This window comes from Ranitomeya variabilis, chromosome 8 (genome assembly GCF_051348905.1).
Source record: "Ranitomeya variabilis isolate aRanVar5 chromosome 8, aRanVar5.hap1, whole genome shotgun sequence".
Taxonomy (NCBI): Eukaryota; Metazoa; Chordata; class Amphibia; order Anura; family Dendrobatidae; genus Ranitomeya; species Ranitomeya variabilis.
Window position 1 is genome coordinate 108239007 of NC_135239.1, and position 12684 is coordinate 108251690.

General features: G+C 43.8%; 1 protein-coding gene across 6 annotated transcripts in view; it reads right to left on the reverse strand.

The window, feature by feature from the left end:
• LOC143788704 (flavin-containing monooxygenase 5-like) overlaps positions 1 to 12684 on the reverse strand; it is a 269606-nt gene that overhangs the window by 152547 nt on the left and 104375 nt on the right. Inside the window, exon 1 of one of the 6 annotated variants that reach the window (XM_077278536.1) lies at positions 9144 to 9347. The exons of the other annotated variants lie outside the window; for them this stretch is intronic. The gene's annotated coding sequence lies outside the window, so the exon portion shown is untranslated. Of the gene's footprint in view, positions 1 to 9143; positions 9348 to 12684 lie in introns of those variants that run through there. 6 annotated transcript variants of the gene reach the window in all.

Genomic DNA, 12684 nt, shown 5'->3' on the forward strand with positions numbered 1-12684 from the left:
GTACGTGGTGGAGAAGATCTTGGATTCTCGTATTTCTAGACGGAGGCTTCAGTATTTGGTTAAGTGGAAGGGCTATGGTCAGGAGGATAATTCCTGGGTTGTCGCCTCTGATGTTCATGCGGCCGATTTGGTTCATGCTTTCCATGTGGCTCATCCTGATCGCCCTGGGGGTTTTGATGAGGGTTCGGTGACCCCTCCTCAAGGGGGGGGGTACTGTTGTGAACTCTGTTTTTGGGCTCCCTCTTGTGGTCACAACTGGTACTGTGTGAGTGCTGTCTTTTGGCTCCCTCTGGTGGCTCTTTGTGTCATTCTGCAGGTCTGAGGTTTGATCAGCTGTCTCGTTATCTGTTAGCTGTTTCCTATTTAGTTCACCTGGACTCTCAGTTGTTGCCTGCTGTCAATGTCTTCAGTGCTATTTTGGAGCTCTCCTGCAGTCCTTCGTTATCAGTCTCTTCAAGAGAAGCTAAGTTTTGCTTGGTTCATTTTTTTGACCATCAGTGGTCATATGTTTCTTGGTTTATTTTTGTTTCTTGTCCAGCTTGCTAATATGTGATTTCCTTGCTTGCTGGTAGCTCTAGGGGGCTGAGTTTCTCCCCTCACACCGTTAGTTGGTGTGGGGGTTCTTGAACTCTCAGCGTGGATATTTTGTATAGGGTTTTTTACTGACCGCACAGTTCCCTGCCTGTCCTCTGCTATCTAGTATTAGTGGGCCTCATTTGCTGAATCTGTTTTCATTTCTACGTTTTGTATTTTCCCCTTACCTCACCGTTATTATTTGTTGGGGGCTTCCTATATCTTTGGGGTCATTTCTCTGAGGCAAGTGAGGTCTTACTTTCTCTATAGGGGTAGCAAGTTTCTCAGGCTGCGTCGAGACGTCCAGGAATTTAGGCACGTTCACCGGCTACCTTTAGTGTGTTCGGTTAGGATCAGGTTTTGCGGTCAGTCCAGTTACCACCTCCCTAGAGCTTGTTCTATGTTCAGTAACTTAGCTAGTCCTATCTGTGATCCTCAGCCACTAAGGATCATAACAGTGGTGCCACTCTGCATCCCAGAGCTTCCAGCTAACAAGACAAAATAATAGCAAGCTGGACAAAAACACAATGGTAACAAATAAGCTAGCAGGGACTTAGCTTTTGCTGAAGTAGACAGGTCATCTGAAAGATCCAAGAAAACTGAACCAGTACTAGGACATTGACAGCTGGCATCAGGTAACGATCTGACTGGAGTTAAATAGAGCAGCCAGCCAAGGCCTAAACGAGGTCAGCTGGGGAAGGAACCTCAGAACCTGCAGCTCCACTCACAGCCACCAGTGGGAGTCCATGGACAGAACTCGCCGAAGTACCATTCATAACCACAGGAGGGAGTTCAAGAACAGAATTCACAACAGTACCCCCCCCCCCTTGAGGAGGGGTCACCGAACCCTCACCAGAGCCTCCAGGCCGATCCGGATGAGCCAAATGAAAGGCACGAACAAGATCGGCAGCATGCACATCAGAGGCAACTACCCAGGAATTATCCTCCTGACCATAACCTTTCCACTTGACTAGGTACTGAAGTTTCCGTCTCGAAATACGAGAATCCAAAATCTTCTCCACCACATACTCCAACTCCCCCTCAACCAACACCGGGGCCAGAGGATCAACGGAGGGAACCATAGGAGCCACATATCTCCGCAATAACGACCTATGGAACACATTATGGATGGCGAAAGAAGCCGGAAGGTCCAAACGAAATGACACAGGATTAAGAATTTCAGAAATCTTATAAGGACCAATGAAACGAGGCTTAAACTTAGGAGACGAAACCTTCATAGGAACATAACGAGACGACACCCAAACCAAATCCCCAACACGAAGTCGGGGACCAACACAGCGATGGCGGTTAGCGAAACGTTGAGCCTTCTCCTGGGACAATGTCAAATTGTCCACCACATGAGTCCAAATCTGCTGCAACCTGTCCACCACAGAATCCACACCAGGACAGTCCGAAGGCTCAACCTGCCTTGAAGAAAAACGAGGTTGGAAACCAGAATTACAGAAAAAAGGTGAAATCAAAGTGGCCGAGCTGGCCCGATTATTAAGGGCGAACTCAGCCAAAGGCAAGAAGGACACCCAATCATCCTGATCAGCAGAAACAAAGCATCTCAGATATGTTTCCAAAGTCTGATTGGTTCGTTCGGTTTTGCCATTTGTCTGAGGATGGAAAGCTGAAGAAAAAGACAAATCAATGCCCATCTTAGCACAAAAGGACCGCCAAAATCTTGAAACAAACTGGGAACCTTTGTCCGACACGATGTTCTCCGGAATGCCATGTAAACGAACCACATGCTGGAAAAACAATGGAACCAAATCAGAGGAGGAAGGCAAAGGTACCAAATGGACCATCTTAGAGAAGCGATCACAAACCACCCAGATAACTGACATCCTCTGAGAGACAGGGAGATCTGAAATAAAATCCATGGAAATATGCGTCCAGGGCCTCTTCGGGACCGGCAAGGGCAAAAGCAACCCACTGGCACGAGAACAGCAGGGCTTAGCCCGAGCACAAGTCCCACAGGACTGCACAAAAGAATGCACATCTCGTGACAAGGAAGGCCACCAAAAGGATCTAGCCACCAAATCTCTGGTACCAAAGATTCCAGGATGACCAGCCAACACCGAACAATGAACCTCAGAGATAATTCTACTAGTCCATCTATCAGGGACAAACAGCTTCTCCGCTGGGCAACGGTCAGGGCTATCAGCCTGAAACTCCTGCAGCACCCGCCGCAAATCAGGGGAGATGGCAGACAAAATTACCCCCTCTTTGAGAATACCAGCCGGCTCAGGAACTCCCGGAGAATCAGGCACAAAACTCCTTGAAAGGCCATCAGCCTTCACATTGTTAGAACCCGGAAGGTACGAAACCACAAAATTGAAGCGGGAGAAAAACAGCGACCATCGAGCCTGTCTAGGATTCAACCGCTTGGCAGACTCGAGATAAAAGTCAGATTCTTGTGATCCGTCAAGACCACCACGCGATGTTTGGCTCCTTCAAGCCAATGTCGCCACTCCTCAAACGCCCACTTCATAGCCAACAACTCTCGATTGCCCACATCATAATTGCGCTCAGCAGGCGAAAACTTTCTAGAAAAGAAAGCACATGGTTTCATCACAGAGCCATCAGAACTTCTCTGAGACAAAACTCTGCCCCTGCTCCAATCTCAGAAGCATCCACCTCGACCTGAAACGGGAGCGAAACATCTGGCTGACACAACACAGGGGCAGAAGAAAAACGACGCTTCAGCTCCTGAAAAGCCTCAACGGCCGCAGAGGACCAATTGACCACATCCGCACCCTTCTTGGTTAAATCAGTCAATGGTTTAACAACACTAGAAAAATTAGCGATGAAGCGACGGTAAAAATTAGCAAAGCCCAGGAATTTCTGAAGGCTCTTCACAGAAATAGGCTGAGTCCAATCATAAATGGCCTGAACTTTAACAGGGTCCATCTCGATAGTAGAAGGGGAAAAAATGAAGCCCAAAAATGAAACCTTCTGAACTCCAAAGAGACATTTAGACCCCTTCACAAACAAGGAATTAGCACGAAGGACCTGGAACACCATTCTGACCTGCTTCACATGAGACTCCCAATCGTCCGAAAAGACCAAAATATCATCCAAATATACAATCATGAATCTATCCAGGTACTTTCGGAAGATGTCATGCATAAAGGACTGAAACACAGATGGAGCATTAGAAAGCCCGAGTGGCATCACCAAGTACTCAAAATGGCCCTCGGGCGTATTAAATGCTGTTTTCCATTCGTCGCCCCGTTTAATACGCACAAGATTATACGCCCCTCGAAGATCTATCTTGGTGAACCAGCTAGCCCCCTTAATCCGAGCAAACAAATCAGACAGTAGCGGCAAAGGGTACTGAAATTTGACGGTGATTTTATTGAGAAGGCGGTAATCTATACAAGGTCTCAAAGAACCATCCTTCTTAGCCACAAAAAAGAACCCTGCTCCCAACGGTGACGACGACGGGCGAATATGCCCTTTCTCCAAGGACTCCTTTATATAACTCCGCATTGCAGCGTGTTCTGGCACAGATAAATTGAACAGTCGGCCCTTCGGAAACTTACTACCAGGAATCAAATTAATAGCACAATCGCAATCCCTATGAGGAGGTAGGGCACTGGATTTGGGCTCATCAAATACATCCCGGTAATCTGACAAGAACTCAGGGACTTCAGAAGGATGGGAAGACGAAATAGACAACAATGGGACATCCCCATGTACCCCTTGACAACCGCAACTGGATACAGACATTGATTTCCAATCCAATACTGGATTATGGACCTGTAGCCATGGCAAACCGAAAACGACCACATCATGCAGATTATGCAATACCAAAAAGCGAATATCCTCCTGATGTGCAGGAGCCATGCACATGGTTAATTGAGTCCAGTACTGAGGCTTATTCTTGGCCAAAGGTGTAGCATCAATTCCTCTCAATGGAATAGGATACTGCAAGGGCTCCAAGAAAAAACCACAGCGCCTGGCAAACTCCAAGTCCATCAAATTCAGGGCAGCGCCTGAATCCAAAATGCCATAACAGACTAGGACGACAAAGAGCAAATCAGAGTAACGGACAAAATAAATTTTGGCTGTACCATACCAATGGTGGCAGACCTGGCGAACTGTTTAGTGCGCTTAGGACAATCAGAGATAGCATGAGTGGAGTCACCACAGTAGAAACACAGCCCATTCTGATGTCTGTACTCTTGCCGTTCAGCTCTGGTCAAGGTCCTGTCACATTGCATAGGCTCAGGCTTCTGCTCAGAAAACACCGCCAAATGGTGCACATTTTTGCGCTCACGTAAGCGTCGATTGATCTGAATGGCCAAAGACATAGACTCATTCAGACCAGCAGGCGTGGGGAATCCCACCATAACATCCTTAAGGGCTTCAGAAAGACCCTTTCTGAAAATTGCCACCAGGGCACATTCATTCCACTGAGTAAGCACAGACCACTTTCTAAACTTCTGACAATATACCTCCGCTTCATCCTGACCCTGACACAAAGCCAGCAAAATTTTCTCTGCCTGATCCACTGAATCTGGTTCATCATAAAGCAATCCAAGCGCCAGAAAAAACGCATCTACATTACGCAGTGCAGGATCTCCTGGCGCAAGGGAAAATGCCCAGTCTTGAGGGTCGCCACGCAGCAAAGAAATAATGATTTTTACTTGATGAATGGAGTCACCAGAGGAGCGGGGTTTCAAAGCAAAAAACAGTCTACAATTATTTTTGAAATTCAGGAACTTAGATCTATCCCCAGAAAACAAATCAGGAATTGGAATTCTGAGTTCTAACATCGGGTTCTGAACTACATAATCTTGAATACCTTGTACCCTTGCAGTGAGTTGATCCACACAAGAGGACAGACCTTGAATGTCCATATCTACACCTGTGTCCTGAACCACCCAGAGATTTAGGGGAAAAGAGAAACAAAACACGCTGCAGAGGAAAAAAAAAAAATGGTCTCAGAACTTCTCTTATCCCTCTATTGAGATGCATTAACACTTTACTGGCCAGCTGTACTGTTATGATTGAACTGGTGGTTAAGAGCACTAGAAATGACCAGATGAGCAAACTATTAATACAGGACGAGCTCTGGGAAGTGGGAGCTCTGCTGACCGCAACCCCTAATCCTATCACAACAACTAGAAATAGCTGTGGAGCGTTCCTGACTCTGCCTAGACGCCTCTTCACAGCCTAAGAGCTAACTACCCCTAAAGATAGAAAATACAGCCTACCTTGCCTCAGAGAAATTCCCCAAAGAAATAGGCAGCCCCCCCACATATATTGACTGTCAGTTAAGATGGAAGTCACAAACACAGGAATGAAATAGGTTTCAGCAAAGGCCAGACTTAACTAAACAGACTGAGGATAGAAAAGGTATCTTTGCGGTCAGCATAAAAAACTAACAAAAAAACACGCAGAGTGTGCAAGAGAGCACCGCACCGACTCATGGCGCGGTGGTGCCACTCTGCATCCCAGAGCTTCCAGCTAACAAGACAAAATGATAATAGCAAGCTGGACAAAAACACAATGGTAACAAATAAGCTAGCAGGGACTTAGCTTTTGCTGAAGTAGACAGGTCATCTGAAAGATCCAAGAAAACTGAACCAGTACTAGGACATTGACAGCTGGCATCAGGTAACGATCTGACTGGAGTTAAATAGAGTAGCCAGCCAAGGCCTAAACGAGGTCAGCTGGGGAAGGAACCTCAGAACCAGCAGCTCCACTCACAGCCACCAGAGGGAGTCCATGGACAGAACTCGCTGAAGTACCATTCATAACCACAGGAGGGAGTTCAAGAACAGAATTCACAACAGGGCCCCACTTTGCCTAAAACCGGCCCTGTCTACTAGTGTACAAAGGTATTATACAGTCACCATGTGACAAGTGGGCCTGTGTAACTTAAAATGCCCGGGCTGAATTTTAGTCCCAGTCCGGCCCTGGTTTACAGTACAATGTAAACCTATGGAAAACGCAATCCGCAGTGCCCATGCTGCGGAAAAAAAAGCGTGGAAACGCTGCGGGTTACATTCCGCAGCATTTCAATTCTTTGTGCGGATTCCGCAGCGGTTTACACCTGCTCCATAATAGGAATCCACAGGTCTAAAACCGCAGGTGGAATCCGCACAAAATCCGTGGTAAATCCGCAGGTAAAACGCAGTGCCTTTTACCTGCGGATTTCTGAAATCCGCTGCGGAAAAATCCGCAGAGCTCCTTTCTACGTGGGCACATAGCCTTAATCTTGGAATAGAAATGCTGGAGGGTCTCTAAGAGAGTGGGGGCTCTGGGCAATTGACAAGTTTGCCTACCCCACCCACAAAATGCTGATCCTTAGGCTGGAGTCACACTTAACGTATGAAAAATCGGTCAGAGTCTCCCTGCCGAGAGTCGTACGAGTGTTCTCTGTATGGTCATCCATGTGTAATGCAATTGCAATGACATGCGTATTGCTTTACATTTCTCACTGATTTTCCCCATTGAATGTAATGGCTCAGTGGGCTTAAATGAGGTAAATGTGTATTGTATTTGTCACAAGCTAGACAAATGGTCCTTGTGGTGTCCGAGTTTTTCTCGCACCCATAGGCTTGCATTGGTGAGTCTCGAACGATATATAATCGTACAATCGCAGCATGCTGCGATTTTACACGCACGTCGAATATGCCTGAGAAAAAGTACGGTGATGTGAGGTGCCTCATAGATTAACTCTGGTTCGGGTGCTATGCGATGTTTTCTCACATAGCACTCGCCCGTATTCTACGGTAGTGTGACTCCGGCCTTACTATAACTACAGCTTATTTTTGTAGTAGGGCTTATATGTCAAGCATACTCCAAAAATCCTGTAAAATCATGCTAGAGCTTTTTTCGGGAAAACATGGTAGTAAAAGAAAAATAAAAGCCATTACTAGAGTAGTGAGGGAACCACAGACTTTGTATTTAAATTATATTAGAAAAAAGATTGGATTATGTTATCAAATAGAGAAAGATTTATGTGAGACAGTGAGGGGAATCATATGCGAGGGCCATTATGTATCCCTCAGAATGTGCTTAGAATCATACTGAACCACTGGAGTGCATTGTAATCACAGCCACGGCCGTGCAAAGTAAAAGTGTGGACTGGGACAAGTTATTTAATAAATCAGTTTAGGAAAACCTATAGTGGGCTCTTATTTTTTATTTTAATTTAATTATTTTCTGTGTATTCAGTGTGGGCTTCTACTATGTTCTCATTATTTTCCTTCTTTTTGTACTATCTATTATTTCTTAAGGGTTTGAGGGCAGTCCAGCACTTTCAATATATGATGTATCATTTTAAAATCAGTTAGTATAATTCATAAATCTTTCATGGCAACTTTTTGACTCCATTAAAAGCCTTGTTTGTCTCCTAGATCTTGCCATTACAGCTTTGCAGACATCTTCTATCATGTGTAGAGCTACTCCATGATTTGTGGAAATGGGTAGCAACTAGCATCCGATAATGTCAATAAATCAAAGTGTCTATTTTGCCTTCTATTTTGCACAGATATGCAAAATTTTGGATTATGATTTTTTCAAATCCAATGACTGATTCTTATGTTTTCTTATGCCCTGATTTTAAAAAGAAACACTTCTATTATTAACCATCACGTAGGGCTTTATTTTTAAAATTGAACGCCTCCATGTTGTACATACAAAAGTAGCCTTCATGACTAGGATTTTACGGTTCCCTCCAGATCGTAGGCACGCCAAAACTAAAGCTTTCTTTCTTCCCTTTAGACCTTCAGCGTCCATTAATTTATAGCCAATCTAATGACACCAAAATCATTCAGCAAAAGGTCACGCAGAGGGTTCAAAGTACGGTGCACAGTGTATTTTTACGGAGTTCAGGAATCAAAAGTTTATTTAAATAAAAAATCACCTCTTACTTTTCAAACAATTTTACCCTTGCAGACCTGGGTAATTGTTTTTTTGTTTTGTTTTTTTTATTAAATATCTGGTTGGATTTCAGCAGAAACCTTGAAACCTTTATTGTGTCCCGTCTGTTACATTGATCTCGAAAACGATTCTCATAGAAACTACAAAACATGTAACTTTGCTGTGGTCATCTATTGCTAGAGTAGAAGAAAAGACGACAGCCCTTTATAACGTAGTTTGCTCTGCGTATTGAGAATTCTGAATTGTTGAAGCAGCAGCTGCGTGTATGACATTGCTTTTTTCCCCCTCAGTGTTCAGTTTTTACAGACATGAAAAATGCTGCTTTATTATTATTTTGGCTTTTATCCTAAGTCATATTGCACGACTCGTTAAAGGGTTGATTGTGACTTGTAGGATCGCTACTTCCAACAGTTGGCGCTATAGAGTTAAGACCCCTTTTTCTCAGAAGAGGCAATTTGCAGCTTTATTATTAACCTTTCCTCTGGACAATATGTATAAACCTGCCATTATAATCTTTTACATAAGTGATTGCTAAGCACTCAATATGAAAAATGACTTTGTATTGAAATAAAGACAGTTATTGTAACTGTCCTCTTGAAAAGCCAAACAATTACAGACCTGATGCTTGAAAAAAAGAAATAGATTATAAAATGGAATCAACTTACTTTGAACCGCTGCTCACCGCTGAGTTAGATATACGTGTTTACGTTTTCACTTAGACATTGACATATGAAACAGAGATCCTGCCAGACGCTCATCTCGCAGAGCAAAGGTCAAAGTGTAGTTGTTCGTGTGAAAAATTAACTAGAGATGACCTTATAATGCAGCAAATTGTTTGCTGCAATTCCAAACTATAAACTGTTTATCACAGAAAATAGTCCCCGGTTTCCCCAGATATATACAAAATGAAAAGTATAAGACCTAATGATTAATCAGTCATTCTAAATGAAATAAAGCCTATAACACAGATATAGATTTACATACACCTTATATAGTCTTCTGTGTGTTCATGCATTCACAGGTACAGTGGGGAAAATGAGTAATAGATACACTGATGATTTAGCAAGTTTTCTCACCTACAAAGACTGGAGAGGGCTGTAATTTTAATCATAGGAGAGCACGTATTGGACACAGCAATAGATGTATATGCAGCGCCCCAGAGTCCTGGTCGTTGCAGTACTGATGCTCCGCCACTAAGGGGAGTGATGGTACGTCTGATGGCACTGAAGGAGTTCACCTGACCTGGTATCACAGACACCAATGCACTTCACAGTCTGGCCTCCAGGGGGAGCTAAAGGCGCTATGTATTAGGCCACTCCTCACAGTCTGGTAAAACTGGGGGTTAGATAGGAAGTGAGAGAAGAAGCTGACTGGGAATCGAACAGGCAACATCCAGTGGCAGAGGGTGTTGCGGGGAGAGACTCAGGGGGGTCCTTGTCAGGGGTGGGATCCTGACAGAGGCCTAGCGAACAGAGAGAACGTTACGGGACCGCGCCTGCACCTGATCGTGGCGGTACCCTAAGAAAGGATAAGAAGCGAGGTGTATCGAGGAGGGTGAGAAACGAGATCAACGCAACAAGGAGAAACACCAGTAGGAGTCGTGCTGTAAGTCGAGGCAACATCCTACTGAGGTGCGCAGCCGGTGGCCGGAAACGCCGAGGAAGTATAGAGCTCCAGGCCTAACTTCAAACCTTTGGCAGGACAGTCAGTTATAGGCGGGCTGTCTCACCCAAATCACCTAAGAGGACATAGGGTGCAACATGAGGAGAGGGGCGACTCTAGGGTCCCGGAAGAACTCCGAGCCTACCCGTCATATGGGTGCGTCCTAGCCATATAATCTGGGGGACGAAGCAGAACATCTTGATTGAGTTGTGAGGGAACTTCAGAAACAGACACAACAGTTGTGGGGACTATCCCGTAAGCACCGCAGGGGAGGACCACAACACACAAGCGCTAGAAGGTAGGCACAGTTTTCCACCTGCAAAGGGAGCTCTGGAGGTGCCATCGGACCAGCCGGACTCTCACCACCTGGTTAACCGTATTCCAGACTGAGGATCCTGAGCCTTCAGTAAAGAGGTAAAGAGACTGCAACCTGGTGTTCTCGTTAATTACCGTGACCGGCACTGCACCACATCATCACTATCACCCACACATCGAACTGTTATTCCTTTATTGGATCCCCCTTAACAGGGTCACAGGCCGGGGTCTAGCCACCGTGACATCGACAGAGAAGGAAGGGAGACCCGGCACTTAGGACTCGATGGCCCTGTGGTAGGGGGCGCTCCATATATCACAAATAATGAAGGCATAGTCAGAAAGTTATATACATCTCCTGTATCAGAAAGAATGGCAGACCATTCAGAAATGGTGTAAAACCAAAAAGAGGAAAACACCGAACAGGGGTCAAGAAGTAGTAGGACAAGAAAAAGAAAAATTAAGGCTAAAATACCTTTAATAGTGAAGGTAAAATATAACACAACAAATAAGAACAAGGTGCCCACGCACATGACAAGTTAACACAATATATAAAAAATGTAGATTAATTAATATCAATAACTAAAGAATCAATATTAAAAAATGTATCAGTGTTAACATACAATACCCCAGTATTATCTACCAAAGAATGATATACATATTGCACATAATAAATGACAAAAAAGGCACATAAGGACCAATGATATACTGTCAGTGTGACAAGAAGAAATAAAAATAGTGGTGAAAAATATATGTAAAAAAGTGTATATGTGCACCTACACAGCCAAATAAATAATAATGAATAATTATGTGTCATACAATGCAGTGCAAGCAATGAGGAGACCACAAGGAAAATCAACAGTGATATGTCAGCAAAAGCTTCATGTATTAAAAAAAAAACAAAAAAAAAACAAAAAAACAATACAACAACACTCAAACTATCTCAAATAAAGTGCTTCTGGAAGAGTGGAAAGTGGGGGAGAAGGAAAAGAAGGGGGAGGGGAAAGTGGAATTATAGACTGATCATTAGAATTCTTCACGGTATGTGCAATAAGATGATTGAGCAAGAGATGCTGTAAATCACATGAATATATGAAGGCTATTTATAAGACTGAGATGCAGCATCAAATGGTCACAAGCAGGAAATTAAGCCATTACATAGGCAGAAGGGCAATGGATTACCTGGGAGTATGGAGACACGCCCGGATGCACATTTTGGGACCTTTCCTTCTTCAGGTGGTGTCAGCTGGTGTGTACCAGAGGTTTATATAGTGCATATTATGGGCCACTGATATGAGAGGATCCGGGAGAGGTCAGCGCATTAATCTTTTACTGAGCTTAATGTGTAAAATAAGGGCCTAATGTTTGCCCTACAGCACAATTTGACCAATTCACTGCGATGAAAGATCTGCATTTGTTTGTGAGGAAGTTGTTGTTCAAGTGTTTTTTTTCATGATTAAATTAAATTATTTCCCATAGAGACAGAAAAGGAGGTACTAGCCACATTGGAGGATCTAGCAAGGGAGCATAATTCTGCTGATACAGGTAAGATACCTAGATCCATTTTACCAAAGTCACGTAAATTTCCCCCATTATCCACATGTCCTCCAATTCATATTTTTGTCAAGATATAAGTAGAGATTTCATCAAAATTCCCTGTTACCCTTCAATTAACAACTCAAGTTACAATGAGAAACTTAGCCTTAAGAAATTACAGAGCTTAAAAGATGTTACGGTATATTTAAACCAGCTGACATAGGGGGCAATGTGGTTGTTTGGCCGAAATCTATGTACGAAGCTGAAGCCTTCCGGCAATTGAAGGATGTTTAATGTTATAAGAAATTAACATATAATCCTCTAATCAAGTTCCAGACTGAGCTACTTAGTATTTTGCAAACTGCCAAAGATAGTGGGATTATTTCTAAAGAGTTATTTATGGCCCTTCAAGTAAGTGAACCATCAATTTCTACCTTATATTTGTTACCTAAGGTTCAAAAAAATCAAAGTATACCCCCAGGACGTCCCATCATATCAGGATGCGGTAATCATTTAGAAAATGTGAATAATTTTGTGGATTCTGAACTTCAACCACTGGTGGGGGTATTGCCTTCCTACACTAAGGGCACAAGTGATGTTCTGAATAAAGTCGATGGACTCAGTATCGAAGCTGATACTTTACTGGTGACATGCGACGTTGAGTCGCTGTGCACCAGCATTCATCATGTGGATGGC